Source organism: Schistocerca serialis, chromosome 5, assembly GCF_023864345.2.
Source record: "Schistocerca serialis cubense isolate TAMUIC-IGC-003099 chromosome 5, iqSchSeri2.2, whole genome shotgun sequence".
Classification (NCBI taxonomy): domain Eukaryota; kingdom Metazoa; phylum Arthropoda; class Insecta; order Orthoptera; family Acrididae; genus Schistocerca; species Schistocerca serialis.
In genome coordinates, this window is record NC_064642.1 from 201,988,526 (window position 1) to 202,006,633 (window position 18,108).

The following is an 18,108-nucleotide window of genomic DNA, read 5'->3' on the forward strand; positions in this document are numbered from 1 at the left end:
TGTCCACTGTACGGAAAGTGCTTCGAACCATTCTCAAATGCTGTCCACGCCAGATCCGTATTGTACAGCAGCTTGCACCACAGGACACACAACGACGTTTTGACTTCGCTCTCCACTTTCTCGCAAGGATTGAAGTTGGCGAGAGCTGGGCCTGGACCATCCAATGGAAAGACGAAGCTCATCTTTCTCTTACGGGTGACGAGAACACACAGAATTGCCAAGTGTGGGGATCTTCACCTCCAGTAACTGTGCATGACGTTCCTCTGTATGGTAACGTATCACCATATGGCGTGGCTTCACGGCTAAGTTCATCATTGGGCCATTTCTTTTTGAACAGGACCAAAGGCGTGCAGTGTGTCTGACCACCATTACAGAAATTTGCTTCGCCAGCATATGGTACCTGCCCTACTGGAGTGAGAAGCATTGCATTCAACAATCAGCCAGCAGCGACCGCCAGAGACAGATGCAGCAACACGGAAGTAACCGATCTTGTGCTTTTACGAGTGCCTAACCAGGAGAACATTCTATAATTTCATCTGTGTGCTTTGATAGTTTACTTTCTTGAGTTTCTGCATGTTAATTTAATATTTAGTGGCTACATTTCTCACGCTTTCGTTTGGATCGAAAAGTAAACAAAAATTATTGACATATTACAAGTTCCTAATCAGTCCCGAATTATTCAGCCTCACCCGAGTGCTACAGTAATTCGGTTTTTTAATTTCAGCATATTATCGAAGAAGAAGCTGAGTAACACAGTCGCTGTAGTGTAATGATTGTGAGACTAGACTGTTGCATGGAGGGTCGTGAGTTCAAAACTCACCTGAACTGAAAACTTAATTTATACAGTATATTCGGTTCGAGTACATTCTAAAAGTATCCACAAATGGCAAGACTCATTGTACTGGAATGTTATGTAGCTGCATATATACCGTATGTGTTGTGGCCGGAGGCAGTTCGCTCCGCGCACTTATGTGTGCAAGTGCTAAATAAACCTTCATTAAGTGAAGTAAGTGTTCATCATTCATCTACTTACACCTTCTTCTACGTGACATTACTCTGGTGGAGACGCTGGGAATTGGAACTTGTGATACCGCACATTATTGACGACACAGTGGCTCTCATCCGGCCACGACAGAGCCGCCGTTTACGTGGAGAGAGACCCGAGTTCGAGCCCTATTCAACAGATCGAAGTTTATTAGAGACAGAAGAAGAGGACGTTACGATGACAGCAACTTTGTGCCACCAAATGAGACATCCTTCCAGGTTCTCTGGTGACGATGGCCAAGATCCAAACAAGTGGCAGAAGGTATATGAGCGTATAGCCAAATTTAACAAATGGGATGACGCCGTGTGTTTGGCTAACGTATTTTTCTACTTGGAGGGCACCGCCAAGCAATGGTATGAGAACAACGAGGCGAAGTTTACAAGCTGGAAAGTATTCCAGGCGGAATTGCGCAAGTATTTCGGCGACACACAACGACAGAAGTGCAAGGCTGAAGATAAAGTGCAGGGCACAGCTTCCAGGAGAAACTACAACATCCTACATTCAGTACGTCTTGGACCTGTGTAAAATACTGGATCCTAGAATGAAGGAGGAAGATAAGGTTACACATCTCATGAAGGGTGTTCCTGAGGACATGTATCAAGCCCTACTCATGAAGGAGGTTTCGACAGCAGACGACTTCATAAAATGGTGCCAGTATATCGAGACACTGCATCAAAAAAGAATTACACGCAAGACGTTTGAACGGCTTCAAAACGTCGTATCGATGTCTGTGATGGAGGAAGAAACTGATTTCACAAGTGTTCTTCGTCAGATAGTGAGAGAGGAAATTCAGAAGGCACTTCGATTGCACGGCGAGCAAAAAACCGAGACGCTTCAAGAGGCCATAAGGGAGGAAGTGGAACAGACATTGAACCCACTCTCTCATCCTTCCTTTAAAACGGTGAAAAAGTCGAGACCCAGGCGAATTTACGTTCCTACAATGCCGCATGAGAAAACTGTGTGGGCACCAAGGAAGATTGACGTCTGGAGGACCCAAGATAATCAACCAGTATGCACTGCGGGCGACCGGGACATGTGGTGCGCTATTGTCGAGAAAGGCGGCGGATATTTGATGACGCCCGCGCCAGAAGACAGTAGACCGATCTTAGCCGACGCCAACTCCGGGACGACGAAGATCGTGTGAGACCCAACTCGCTTTATTTGTTCATGAGACCCAGAAAATTTTAGATACAGGCTCCCAGGTAGATGCTATTTTTCTTGACTTCCGGAAGGCGTTCGATACACTTCCGCACTGTCGCCTGATAAACAAAGTAAGAGCCTACGGAATATCAGACCAGCTGTGTGGCTGGATTGAAGAGTTTTTAGCAAACAGAACACAGCATGTTGTTATCAATGGAGAGACGTCTACAGACGTTAAAGTAATCTCTGGCGTGCCACAGGGGAGTGTTATGGGACCATTGCTTATCACAATATATATAAATGAACTAGTAGATAGTGTCGGAAGTTCCATGCGGCTTTTCGCGGATGATGCTGTAGTATACAGAGAAGTTGCAGCATTAGAAAATTGTAGCGAAATGCAGGAAGATCTGCAGCGGATAGGCACTTGGTGCAGGGAGTGGCAACTGACCCTTAACATAGACAAATGTAATGTATTGCGAATACATAGAAAGAAGGATCCTTTATTGTATGATTATATGATAGCGGAACAAACACTGGTAGCAGTTACTTCTGTAAAATATCTGGGAGTATGCGTGCGGAACGATTTGAAGTGGAATGATCATATAAAATTAATTGTTGGTAAGGCGGGTACCAGGTTGAGATTCATTGGGAGAGTGCTTAGAAAATGTAGTCCATCAACAAAGGAGGTGGCTTACAAAACACTCGTTCGACCTATACTTGAGTATTGCTCATCAGTGTGGGATCCGTACCAGATCGGTCTGACGGAGGAGATAGAGAAGATCCAAAGAAGAGCGGCGCGTTTCGTCACAGGGTTATTTGGTAACCGTGATAGCGTTACGGAGATGTTTAATAAACTCAAGTGGCCGACTCTGCAAGAGAGGCGCTCTGCATCGCGGTGTAGCTTGCTCGCCAGGTTTCGAGAGGGTGCGTTTCTGGATGAGGTATCGAATATATTGCTTCCCCCTACTTATACCTCCCGAGGAGATCACGAATGTAAAATTAGAGAGATTAGAGCGCGCACGGAGGCTTTCAGGCAGTCGTTCTTCCCGCGAACCATACGCGACTGGAACAGGAAAGGGAGGTAATGACAGTGGCACGTAAAGTGCCCTCCGCCACACACCGTTGGGTGGCTTGCGGAGTATCAATGTAGATGTAGATGTAGAAGATGTGGGTGCCGAACGACGTAGGTCACCATCGCCGCAAGCTATTCGCTGGAGAGGACGCTCCCTAACATGCCGATCAAGGTCTCCATCGCCGTTAAGAAGCTCCAGCCCATCAGCTAGCCGCCGCAACCTGGAAAACTTAAGGGTGCGACCTTCCTTGGAGGTGAGGTCGCCGAAGAGAAAAATCCCCCGCCGTCGATCACTACAGAAGTGGTAGGAAACTACGTCGATATTCTCATGGATGGTCGACCAGCCCAAGTTCTTCTAGACTCTGAAGCATTATATTCAATCATTTCGGAGAAGTACCGTCGCCAGTTGCAGAAAACCGTATTCGTCGACAGCAAAACATCTGTGCTAAAGGTGGCTAATGGGAAATGTGTAAGACCTACAGGAGGATGTGTCATTCGTGTATGTGTAAGTGGCCATACACAGCGCTTAGAATTTATCGTCTTACAAGAGTGCAGTCATGACGTCATTCTGGGATGGGACTTTTTAAAGCTTCTCAGGAATTATAGATTGTGGTCGATCGAAGACAAGATGAGATACTGTGGACAGGAAGATGGCCATCTGAGTGTGTGGAGACTATGTGTGCTGGATGAAGTGGTCATTCCTGCGGTCAGCGCCAGAAAGGTAGCTGTCATGTGTCATGCTATGCATCAGCCCATGGATCTTGTAGTGGAATATAAGAGAAGCATGCCATTGAAGAATATCTTGGTCATCCCAGCCTCTTTCGTCTCGTTTAAAAACAGATTCGGTGAATTGTGGATAGTAAGCTATTGCGGAGAACCGCAGATCCTTCCAAGACACATTTGCGTAGCAAATGCTGAGCCGTTAATTGCAGAACAGCTGAGCGTCATAGAAAACACCCATGCCAAGTCTGTGGGCGAAATTAGCGGTACCACTAAGAGGCAAGATCTTCTAGCTCGACTATCACCAGATCTCACTAAGGAACAACAGAAGAAGCTACTTTCCATTGTTCAAGAGTTCTCTGAATGCTTCAATCCACAGGTGAAGAGCAAATTAGACAAATCGACGGTGAAGCACCGGATTAGTACTGGAGATCATCAACCAATAAGCCAGAGAGCATACCGTGTGTCAGCAACGGAACGTCGAGTAATTCGCGACGAGGTAGGAAAAACGTTGAAGAATGACATCATTCAGCCTTCGCAGAGCCCATGGTCGTCATCAGTGGTTCTCGTCAGGAAGAAGGGTGGCAGTTGGCGCTTTTGTGTTAATTACAGGAACCTTTATAAGGTAACTAAAAAGGACCTTTACCCTCTTCCACGATTTGACCATACAGTAGATTGTTTGAAGGGGGCTAAGTATTTCTCAACCACAGACATTTACTCGGGATACTGCCAAATCTAATTAGATGAGGCTGATCGTAAGAAAACTGCATTCATCACCGCAGAAGGCCTGTATGAGTTTGAGGTAATGTCGTTTGGTTTGTGTAATGCACCAGTAACTTTTGAACGGATGATGGATAATCTTGTAAGTTACCTGAAGAGGACAATGTGTTTTTGTTATTTAGATGAGACTATAGTGTTCTCAGAGACATTTGATGAGCACATAAAAAGACTGAGGGCCATTTTTTAAGTGTCTCCAACAAGCCGGACTGAAACTTAATAGAAGAAAGTGTCTCTTTGGAGAAATCAAAATACTTGGGCACCTTGTGTCAAAGAAAGGTGTGCGGCCAGACCCAGAAAAGGTGAATCTATAACGGAATTTCCTATTCCTAAGAGTATTAGAGATGTGAGAAGCTTCCTTGGATTATGTTCTTATCACCCTCGTTTTGTCCAAGACTTTTGTATAAAAGCCAGGCCACTCGAAGAGTTGTTAAGGCCGATGCTAAATGTATCTGGGGTAGTGTTCAACAAGCTTCTTTCGATGTGCTGCGAAAAGCTCTGACAGCTAACCCTGTACTTGATCTGTATGATGAGAGAGCACCTACAGAACTACACACAGATTCCAGTGGGTATGCGATCGGTGCTGTTCTGGTGCAGATTTCGGATGGAAAAGACAAGGTTACAGCCTATGCTTCTAGGACACTTATAAAAGCCGAGAGAAACTACTCAACTACAGAAGCAGGATGTCTTGCTGTGATCTGGGCCATGTGGAGATTTCGACAGTATTCCTACGGACGGCCATTCACAGTTGTTACAGACCACCATTCACTTTGCTGGTTGACAGGTCTTAAGGATCCAACAGGACGACTCGCCAGGTGGGCGCTTCATCTTCAAGAGTATGACATTACCATAGTGCACAAAAGTGGAAGAAAACACCAAGATGCCGACTGTCTCTCAAGAAACCCTGTACAAGACCATCAAGACATTGGTGATGATAGTGACTGTTTTGCTGCACTCCAGGATCCCTCTGCTGAGCAGAAGAAGGACGCCAAGATATCTCAAATTATGCTTGCCTTAAATCGGTCAGAGGATGTGGAAGGACAATTTATGGTAGTCAATGGATTACTTTGCAAGAAAACTTTTGATCCGTTTGGAAAGAGGTGACTACCAGCGATTCTTAAGTTCTACAGAAATTCCATGACACACCGGAGGCCTGACATTTTGGATTTATTAAGACATATGATAGGATCCGCAAGAGATTTTTCTGGCCAGGTATATTTAGGAGTGTTCGTCACTATGTGTCCCACTGTCAAGAGTGCCAGAGAAGAAAGGTGATTCTTCAGAAACCACCTGGCTGACTCATACCAATTCCACCTGCTGAAACACCCTTCCAGCGTGTTGGGATTGACATCCTCGGACGATATCCAACGTGTGGTAGGGGCTATAGATGGATTATTGTTTTGCACCGATTATCTTACATGCTATGCCATTACAAAAGCCTTGAGAACAGCTGAAGCATTCGAGGTAGCCAAATTCATCGTAGAAGACATTGTATTAAAACACGGTGCCCCAAGATCGTTATTTACAGATCGAGGGAAAGTTTTTCAATCAAATCTTGTGAAAGAGATAAACCGTCGTTGCAACATTACTCATCACATGACGACTGCCTACCATCCGCAAAATGACGGACTTACTGAACGCCATAATAAGACCTTGGCCGACATGCTGTCAATGTTGAGCAGAGCAACTGGGATGTGGTGCTACCTGTCGTGACGTTTGCATACAACACCACCAAACAAGACACCACAGGATTTACGCCATTTTTCCTGGTGCATGGGCATGGGGCGACGACGCCGACGATTGTGTTTCCGTTACATCCTGATGACGTGGACGACGACTACATCGGCCAGGTGTTAACCAGAGGTGAGGAAGCCCGCCAGTTAGCTCGACTCTGCACGCTGCAGGCTCAAGAAAACGGTCGCAGAAGGCATGACGCGAGCCACCGCCCTGTTGTCTACCACCCTGGTGACCTCGTCTGCATCTTCACTCCTGTTCGGAAGGTTGGTCTCTCTGAGAAGCTCCTCAGGCTCTGCTTTGGACCTTATAAGATTGTGAGACAGTTGTCTGATGTTACTTATGAAGTTGAAGATTGCGGCCCCAACACAAGACGACGAAAGATCAGAGATATGGTCCACGTCCTTCGAATGAAGCCCTATAAGGATCCAGCAACCCTGGGTAAATTCGAAGCTCCAGCGACAGGCAACAAGCAGAAAGGTGACGAAGAACGTAGAAGCAAGGGAAGTTCCAAGAAGATCACCGCCAGGGCGAACATCAGTCATTGAGAGTCAGAGTATGCAGGACCAATGACTCGTTCCCGGACTATGATGACGTACCACTGAGACACTGTTCTCTTAAGGAGGGAGCGGTGTCACACAAGAAGCTGAGTAACATAATCGCTGTAGTGTAGTGGTTATGAAACTAGACTGTTGCATGACGGGTTGTGAGTTGCAAACTCACCTAAACTGAAAAATTTTAATTTATATATTCGGTTCAAGTACATTCTAGAAGTATCCACAAATGGCAAGACTCATTCTACTGGAATGTTCTGTATCTGTATATATACCATATGTGTTCTGGCTGGAGGCAGTTCACTCCATGCTCTTGTATGTGTATGTGCTGAATAAACCTTTAAGTGAAGTTAGTCTTCGTCATTCATCTACTTAAACCTTCTTCTACACGACAATATTAATCTAACTATTAGACACAGTTCCCATGTTTTCACCTGGGCCTATAGTAGAGTTTTGCAGCATGTGCCAATAGTCTATTTATCTCAGTAGTTTAGTTTTCCACGACCTTCAATATGGATAGGGGCTGCGGCTGTTGTGTGTGGATGTGAGCCGAGTTGGTGACACTTCCCTCTCAGCTCCAGGCTGTGATGGCTTCGGTTACACAGCTTGAAGCTGCAGTGAATTGGCACTGTTGCTGTGGGCCAGCCACAGGGATCCAACGGACGTCGGCCACATCAGAGTCATCCCATCGGTTCTCACTGGTGGCCTGCCCAATTAATCCTCACACTGAAGTTGACCGTTCACCAGTGATCGAGTGGGAAGTCGCCGTGGAGTGTGGCAGGCAGCGAAATACGTCCCAAGAGGCCACACGTAAGGCCTGGTTAGTCTGACAAAAATGTTCCAAATGCTGTCTGTGCTGACAATGTCGCTCAGCCATATGCAGTCAGCTGTCTTGTTTCAGAGGATACCTCTCGGCCTACAAAATCCGAGCAATCACAGAGAGTGGGATTATTGATAGTTGGGAGCTCCAATTGTAGGCGCGTTATGGGGCCCCTTGGGGACATTGCTGCCAAGAAGGGGAAGACAGCCAATATGCACTGTGTGTGCACACCAGCTGAAGTCATTCCAGATGTGGAATGGGTCCTTGTGGTCACCGTGAAGAACACTAGGTACAACCAACTGCAGGTAGTGGCTCATGTCAATACCAATTATGTGAGTAAATTTGGATCATAAGAGATTTTCTCTGGTTTCAAGCGGCTAGCAGAAGTGGTAAAGGCTGCTAGTCTTGTTCGCGAGATGAAATCAGAGCTGACCATTTGCAGCGTAGTCAACAAGATTGATTCAAGACCTGTGGTACACAGTTGATTGGATGTTCTGAAACATAGGCTCAGATGGTTCCGCGACCGTGTAGGCTGCATATTCCTCGACTTGCGCCATGGGGTGGTTGGCTCTCAGGTTTCGTTGAATAGATCAGTAGTCCACCTACACGCAGGAGGCGGCTACAAGGATAGCAGGGGCTGTGTGGCGTGACTGGGCGGTTTTTTTAGGTTAGGTGGTATCGGGAACAGACAAGAAAGGCTTCAGTCACAAATGCTGCAGCATTAGCGTTTGGAGCTCTGGTACTTTCCCAATACAGCTACTACAATTTACAACTGTTATACCGATGGTTCCTTTATCTACGTTCTTCCTGTGTTTGGCACACAGGAAGAACGTAGATAAAGGAACCATTGGTATAACAGTTGTAAATTGTAGTAGCTGTATTGGGAAAGTACCAGAGCTCCAAGCGCTAATGGAAAGCACTGATGCTCAAATCGTTATGGGCATTGAAAGCTGGCTAAAGCCAGAGATAAGTCCAGCTCAAATTTTTACGAAGAATCTGACGGTGTTTCAAAAGGATAGGGTAAACACAGTTTGCAGTGACGTGCTTGTGGCTGTTAGAAGTAGTTTATTTGTGTTACTCATGCTGTCAGCTGTTCTTGATTTGAATTCTGGAATATTTACTTCGCCTTTTTTGGTAAAGGAATTTCGGAAGGCTGTGTTTATTAACTCTGCTTTGGCGGCACTGTCTTCGATAGAATCTTCCTTGCTGTCGCGCAGAGAAGGCATTGATTGTCTTTCCGCTAGCATACTTCACATATGACCAGAATCTCTTTGGAGTTTCTGCCAGGTTTCGAGACAAAGTTTCGTTGTGGAAACTAATACGTAGGTTGGAACTTAAGTAGTGGCAACACTGCTGTGGAGACACTATGCAATGGAATCTACTATTGTTGCTGATAGAACACGTTGTTGACATACCTACCTTACCTCCGAGCAAATGGACTCGCCTGTCCCACGTCACCGGCATGCGCACAATTGAGGGAAACACAGTCACTTGTGAGCGAGCGGTCTAACGTAACGGTGACACTATGTTTTCGAAACAGGAACAACGGAGTAGTGAAGCAACTTAAATCACTTAATAAAACCAAGTCTTCTGGTCCAGACTGTATACCAATTAGGTTCCTTTCAGGGTATGCCGATGCAATAGCTCCGTACTTTACAATCATACACAACCGTTCGCTCGTCGAAAGATCCTGGAAAGTTGCACGGTCACACCAATATTCAAGAAAGGTAGTAGGAGTAATCCACTAAATCACAGGCCCATATCATTAACGTCGACATGCAGCAGGATTTTGGAACATATATCGTGTTCAAGCATTGTGCGTTTCCTCGAAGAGAACTGTGCATTGACACACAGTCAACACGGATTGTTAAACACAAATAGCTCTTCACTCGCACGAAGTGATGAATGCTATTGACAAGGGATTTCTAACTGATTACGCATTTCTGGATTTCCGGAAAGCCAAAAGCTGTACCACACAAGCGGCTTGTATTGAAACTGCATGCTTATGGAATATCATCTCAGTTATGTGACTAGATCCGTGATTTCCTGCCAGAGAGGTCATAGTTCGTAGCAACTGACCGAAAGTCATCGAGGGAAACAGAAGTGATTTCCGGCGATCCCCCAAATAGTATTATAGGCGTTTGCTGTTCCTTATTTATATATACGACTTGGGAGACGATCTGTGGACCCGTCTTAGGGTTTTTGCATAGGAAGCTGTGTTTATCGAATAGTGAAGTCATCAGAAGGTCAGAACAAATTGCAAACAGATTTAGAAAAGCTGTCTTTATGGTGCGAAAATTGGCAGTTGACCATAAGTAACGAAAAATGTGAGTTCATCTACATGAGTGCCAAAAGGAATCCGTTAAACTTAGTTTACATGAGAAATCAGTTAAATCTAAATGCTGTAAATTCAAATAAATACCTAGGAATTACAATTACGAACAGTTTAAATCAGAAGGAACACAACACAAAATGTTGTGGGGAAGGGAAATCAAAGACTAAGTTTTATTGGCAGGACACTTAGAAAATGTAAAAGACCTACTAAAGAGACTGCCTACAGTACGCTTGTCCGTTCTCTTTTAGAATACTACTGCGCGGTATGGGATACTTACCAGACAGGACTGATGGAGTACGTCGAAAAAGTTCAAAGATGGGCAGCACGTTTCGTATTGTAGTGAAATAGGGAAGAGATGTCACGTAAAAGATACTGGATTTGGGGTGGACTTCATCAAAACAAAGACGTTTTTCGTTGCGGAAGAATCTTCTCAAGAAATTCTAATCACCAGCTTTCTCCGGCGAATGCGAAAATGTTTTGTTCACGCTGACCTACATAGGGAAAAACGATCAACATGATAAAATAAGGGAAATAAGAGCTGGCACGTAATGATATGTGTGTTCGTTCTTTCTGGGCTCTATATGAGATTGGAATAATAGAGCATTGTGGAGGTAGCTCAAAGAAGCCTCTTCCAGGGACTTAAATGCGATTTCCAGATTATCCATGTAGATGTAGTTTTCTAGCAGGATGGGGTCACACTGAACATCGCCCGTGAAGTTCACCTGCTTCTCCGAAATACATTTGGAAGCGCTCGAATTATCAGACTATCGTTTCCAAATGCTTTGCCGATTCGGTCACCTGACATCACTCTCTGTGACTTCTGGTTGTGGGATTACCTGAAGGACAAAGTTTACCAGGGAAACATTCACACATGTGTTGATCTGAGGCGCAGCGTATCAGGAGAGGTAGCCAGTATACCTACGGACATGCTTCGTTCTGCTGTGCAGAATGGAGTACTGCACATTCAGACTCTCCTGGACACTGATGGACGCCATATTGAGTCCCTTTCGTAGCAGTAACGTTACCGGTATGTAATGATATGATATACCGTAGGAGCACATTAAAATTGTTCCGACTGAATTGATTCTTTGTTATATCTCTTCCCTATGTTTTTGATATTAATTCTACCAAATTTGGTCCACGCACGGCAGTTAGTTTCCGTGTTTGAATATCACCTCTCAGTATATCGCTTCAAAATTTCTACAGTACCCTGAACCACCATACCTCCAATAGACCCAATATAATTTTTGTCACACTTACGATTAGGCACTTCATTGCGACACCCATGACAATAGTTTGTTAGAACCTCTAAATGAATAACTTTACTGGTATCAAATTATTTGGCATGTGGCAGCGATATATACTGGTGAGAGATGGCACCCTTATGCAGCGTCCCGGCGAAAACGACACAATTGTCTTTCACTCCGTGATTTGATGACACAACTTCTTCAGCCACAATTCTCATACTTGCTTCTCTTACATCTTTCGAGTTCCTTACAGTAACATGATAGTAATAGGAACACCTGAATGGTGGTGATGGAAAATCCAGCATTTTACACAGGAACTCTGCACTATGCTATCCTTTGCCAGCGCACCTCATGTCATAAACGGTTCTTAAATTTATAACGTTTGTGTCTTGTAGGTCAGATAATCTTTTTGAATTAGATTCATTGCAAGCTTTACATGCAAATAGCAACTTGCTACACACATTCCAAAAATTACACTTTATCATCTGCTATGCACGAAGAACATGCAGCTGAACAATATTACAGTAGTATTACTTACAAACGTAGAAAAATATCTGTACACGTAATAACATTGTCACTATTTACAAACAGGGATTCCACAGTAGTTACAGATAATTCTAAAACAATGGCGGCCACAGCTGAAGTAGCTATACATAACTGGTTAACCAATTCATGCAATACAACAGTACAACTGAATGAAAGGTGCAACAGTCCGCTGTAGCTGTGTTTATTTAAGTCGATTATAGAAACACGCAAATGATCCACTACAGCAAACTATTGGACTTTTCATTCCGTCTTATATTTTAATAGCTTTACCACCTGTATATAAACACCTGTTATGCTGTATGAATTGGCCAATCAATTACGTACCACAGCAGACCTGTTTATATTTTCATTCAAATTACACAGCTTCTTTCTCGATGTATTTGGTACACAAATACCCGACTCGCCAAAAAAGATTTATTCGAATTCGATGGAACTTGGTTGATATGATGCACATGTACAGACAAACAAATGAATACAATTTCAAATAAATAGATGATTTTTCAAGGGCAAGAGCTTCACAAACTGACTAAGTCAGTAACTCATTTTTCCACCTCCAGTCCTGATGCAAGCAATAATTTGGCTTGGCATTGACTGGAAGAGTTGCTGGGTGCTCTCCTGGGCGACATCGTGCAAAATTCAGTCCCACTGGTCCGTTAGATCGTCAAAATGTCGTGATGGTTGCAAGGCGCTGTCCTTAATGCACCTAACGTACTCAAATGGGAAGAGATCCAACGACCCTGCTGGCCAACGTAGGGCTTCGCAAAGCACGAAGACAAGCAGTAGAAACTCTCATGGTTCGCGGACGGGTTTTATCTTGCTGAACTATAAGCTCAGGATTGCTCGCCACGAAGGGTAACATAACGGGACGTAGAATATCGTCGACATAGCTCGAAGACGTGTCTGGAGATGCTGCGGGCAGTGGTGGGATGTCAACCTGACTGTTGCTGGCCATATGGCCTGACAACTAGAAATGAAGGTCTGGGATGGCATTTATTTTCATTTTAGGATCCCTTTGGCTGTCATCCGCAGCAACCGTTCAGCACGGCGGTACTTCGACTATAAACTGCACCCCATTTTATTATCCTTCACGGCAAGGTATCCTGGGCTTACGTTTCAGCAAGATAGCACCCACACACGGGGAGAATTTTTACTGTTTGTCTCCATTCTTGCCAAACCTTACCATGTCAGCAGGGTCGCCTCACATCTCCCCAATCGAAAACGCTTGGAGCATCTTCGGCAGGGCTCTCACGTCGGGATTTTTGTCGATTTAATATGCCTGTAGGACAGAGTTTGGCACGATACCCCTTAGTACACCCAACAACCGTATCAATGGATGCAAAGCAATATAGCTGCTTGCATAAGGGCCAACGCGTTGTTAACTGACTCAGCTTGTGAAGCTCTTTCTCTTGAATAAATCTCATTTTTTTCTGAAACAGTAATCATTTTTTGTCTGTTCATGCACATCACATCTACCGATCGGCGTCCCATTCGGATGATTCAGTCGTAGTGTGTCGTTTTTCGTGCGAGAACGTATTTCCACACAGAAAACACAAATACAACAAACGTCCATTTACAAGCTAAAAAAAAAATGCGGTGCCATATTGAAACACAAGAACATTGTGATGCGCAAAATCAGTCCATCACACATCTAACACGTGAAATAAAATTTCCGCCACAAATTTATCTCAAAAACGGGCGGAGATATTCCATTTTATAAGAAGGAATGTGGTAATTGGGTGATTAAAGGGACGCCTGAGTGTTTAAATTGTTTTTTCGTTGCTGATTATGCAAATAGAAAGAAAGAAGTAGACATTATCTAGTTAAGAATATAACAGAGAATTTTGTGACACTGAACTCTCAAAACGACTCTCTGTGGAAGTATTGTATTCACTTCCTTTGGATGGATAAACTCTTGAACAAATGACTAAAATGATAGTCGTCGTCGTCGGCTGATACTCGTATCCGAGTTTTCATTTCTCTCCTGAGATTTCCTTTGTCACGGTTCAGGCGTGGAAGTGTCGTTGATGGCTTAGCAATCCAATCCTAGCGTGGAACAGGCGGCCACAGACATTACAGCTGATGGAAGGTGGAGGACGTGGCTGAGCCTGGAGGAGTTTACGTCTCTGGCGTTTGTCATTCTCCATTCTTCGACGTTCCAGCTCAAAGTTTTGAAGAGCATTTGAGGTAACTGAACGCCAGCGACTTCGGTCTTCTGCTATTGTGGACCAGTTACTCGGATCGATGTTCAAGTTTTTCAGATTTTTCTTGTACTGATCCTTATAACGTTTGAGAGGGGCACCTCGTGGCCTTTTACCTGTGCTCACTTCGCTGTACAGCATTTGGCGTGGAAGTCTGTCATTTTTCATCCGCTGGACATGTCCGACCCATCTGAGTTGATGCCCAATGATAAGAGCTTCCATGCTATGCATTTTTGCTCTCTCTAGAACAGCCGTGTTGGATATGAAGTCATCCCATTTTAGGTTCGTGATATATCTTAGCTTCTGTTGGTTGAAGCGTTCTAGTTTCTTCAGATCGCAGCGATACAACGTCCAGGTTTCGCAACCATATAGCAGGGTGGAAATGACTACAGCTTTGTACACCATCAGTTTGGTGTACAGTGTTAGGTCTTTATTCAGGAAGACACGCTTTGTAAGACGACCAAATGCTACATGTGCAGCACGTATTCTATTCTCCACTTCTTTTCCAGATGAGCAGTTGGATGACAGTATGCTTCCCAGGTAGAGGAAATGGTCCACTTGTTCCAGGAGTGTATCATAGATGGATATGCTGAAGTCAGGAACGGAGGAGCCAGGAGTTGGCTGCGCCATCACCTTTGTCTTTGAAATATTGATGGAGAGACCAAATCGTTCGTACGCCATGCTGAAGGAATCAACTGACAGCTGCAACTCTGCAGGTGAATGAGCTGGAGAGGCATTGTCATCAGCATACTGCAGCTCTGTCACACGAGTATGATAGTATTAAGGATAGAAACAAAGTCTTTCCTTGTCACATGAATGTTAGTCATGATACGTTATTCGTGACATGGAAAGGTGTTAGTAGTGGATGAAACCAGTTCAAAAAAATGGCCCTGAGCACTACGGGACTTAACATCTGAGGTCATCAGTCGCCTAGACTTAGAACTACTTAAACTTAACTAACCTAAGAACATCAAACACATCCATGCCCGAGGCAGGATTCGAACCTGCGACTGTAACACCAGCGCGGTTCCGGACTGAAGCGGCTAGAACCGCTCGGCCACAACGGCCGGCTGAAACCAGTTCAGAAGCAGTATAGGTGTTGAAACATTTTATGACAGTAAGGAAAAGGGCATTTCGAGAGAAATTGTGGGGCCTTTTGTTATGTTTCTATGTCTGTGAAGCATAATTGAAGACAGGGACAGTGTGGTGCTGTTCTGTGTCACCAATCTGTAGAAAATTTCGACGTCGTTTTCACGTCTATATGCTACTGGAAAGGCATACTACAGACTCCCGCAAAAACAGTGTCGTTTGAAATTTAAATATGATTATGAAATCAACAGAGCGATTGTGTGGGATGCTACATGTCTACTCCGTATTTATCATATAGCTACAGTTTACTTTAGTAAAAACGGTAATTTGCACAAATTAGGTACGCAGTGATTAACGCCAAACTGCAGCTGCAGGAAATACGGTAAAGTTTCGGATCAGGTGGCCTTGAGAGCGAAAGCGAACCCCGTGGGTCAGCAGGGGTCGTGCTGAATGCAGCTAAGCGAGCTGATAGTTATTATGAAAGAGGGAAACCACGTCACTGTTAGATGAAAAGGCTGGCATTTTATTGAGTGACCGTTGTTCACTTGCAGCTGTCGATGTAACATATACATAGGTACGCTGGTAATCAGTATGGGGAGAACCAACGACGAATGGTAGAAATCCTTGTTAGTGCGATACTACCAGTAGTCATGCAACCTAAAATACGGAGAAACCGTAACGTCTTTCAGGCTTTCTTTCTGGTGACAAATGAGAGTGTCGTAAGTACTGACCGTGACCTTACATAAGACAAGAAGGTAGCTCAGTGTAACAAATCAGTAAAACCGTCGCTCTGTCCCGATTTAGATTTTCCGTCGCTTCTCTAAATGAATCAAGCCAAATTCCGAGATTTTGCATGGAGTAGAACACGATCAGCTATATTCGCTATCGTTCACAACGAAAGTTTGACCTCCATCTCTAATAATTTTATCCTCGGTGGATCGTTGAACTCTAAAACGAAATTCGGAGACCGCAACTGGAATTGTTAATCTAAATTGTGCAAACCTATTTATTTGACGGCACTTCAGGAAGTTGCTAATCGATGTTGAAAAACTCATGTGGAGGACTAGACAATGCACAGTCGCCCAGCGGATAAAATTTTCGACTTGCTAGAAATCGAACCGGGGACTCTCCCTTCCGCTAGATCACGGGCTGCAAACATGGAGAACTCTAATCTCGCTCCTTTTATTAAGATGAATGTACCATAGAACAACGTCAAATGGAACAGTATCAAAGATGACCTCTTTCCGTTGTAGTTGTGCTGTAATTAACGAATGCATAGAAGAAGACAAAATGAGTAGAGCATTAAATCCTAAAGAAGTTGTTTTATATTTCATGTTGTTGTTGCTGTTGTTGTTGTGGTCTACAGTCCGAAGACTTAGATGCAACTCTCCATGCTACTTTGCCCTGTGCAACCCTCTTCATCTCCGAGTAACTACTGCAACTTACATCCTTCTGAATCTGCTTACTGTATTCATCTCTTGATCTCCTGTACGAATTTAACCCCCCTTCCCCTCCTCAAATATTCACACACTTCCACTTCCCCCAACACTAAACAGGCGCTCCCTCGATGTCTCAGAATGTGTCCTCTTCTAGTCATGTTGTGCCACAAATTTCTTTTCTTCCCAGTTCTGTTCAGTGCTTCCTCTTTAGTTATGTGACTACCCGTCTAATCTATCGGCATTCTTCTGTAACGCCAGATTTCAAAAGCTTCTATTCTCTTCTTGTCTAAACTGTTTATTGTCCATGTTCCACTTCCATACATGACTGCACTCCATGGAAGTACTTTCAGAAAGAGCTCCTAACACTTAAATGGAAATTCGATATTAACCAAATTCTTTTCTTTAGAAACGATTTTCTTGTCATTGACAGTCTACATTTTATATCCTCTCTACGTCGGCTGTAATCAGTTATTTTACTGCCCAAATAGTAAAATTCATCTACTACTTTCAGTGTTTCGTTTCCTAATCTAATTCCCTCACAATAACCTGATTTAAGACGACTACATTCTATTATTCTTGTTTAACTTTTGTCATGTTCATTATATACCCGCCTTTCAAGACACTGTCCATTCCGTTCAATTGCTCTTCCAAGTGCTTTACTTTCTCTGACAGAATTACAGTGGTATCGCCAAACCTCAAGTTTCCATTTCTTCTCCTTTAACATTGATTCCTTCTCCAAATTGTTTTTCGTTTCCTTTACTGGTTGCTCAGCGTACATCGAGGACAGGTTACAAACCTGTCTCACTCCCTTCTCAATCACTGCTTCCTTTTCATGCCCCTGCCGTCTGATTTCTGTAAAAATTTCAGATAGTCTTTTGCTCAGCGTCTTTTAATTCTGCTACTTTCAGGTTTTCAAAAAGAGTATTCCAGTCAAAAATATCAATTGCTTTCTCTAAGTTCAGTCAAAAATATCAAAAGCTTTCTCTAAGGCCACAAACGCAATAAACGTAGATTTGCACTTCCTTAACTCATTTTCTAAGTTATGTCTTAACGTCAGTACTACCTCATGTGTGCCCCAAATTTCTTTGGAATTCAAACTGAACTTCCCTGAGTTCGGCTTATATCTGTTTTTCCATTCTCCTGTATAGAATTCGTGTTAGTATTTTGCAATCCTTTCTTATTAAACTGATAGTTAGATAATGTCGCAACTGTCAGCATCTGCTTTCTTTGGAACAGGAATTTTTTACAATCTTCTTGATGTCTGATGGTATTTCACCTCCCTGTAGACCAGGTGGAAGATTTCTGCCTGGCTGGATCTCCCAAAGTTATCAGTAGGTCTGACGCTGTGTCGTCTGCTCCTGCAGGTTCGTTTCGTATTAGGTCTTTCAGTGC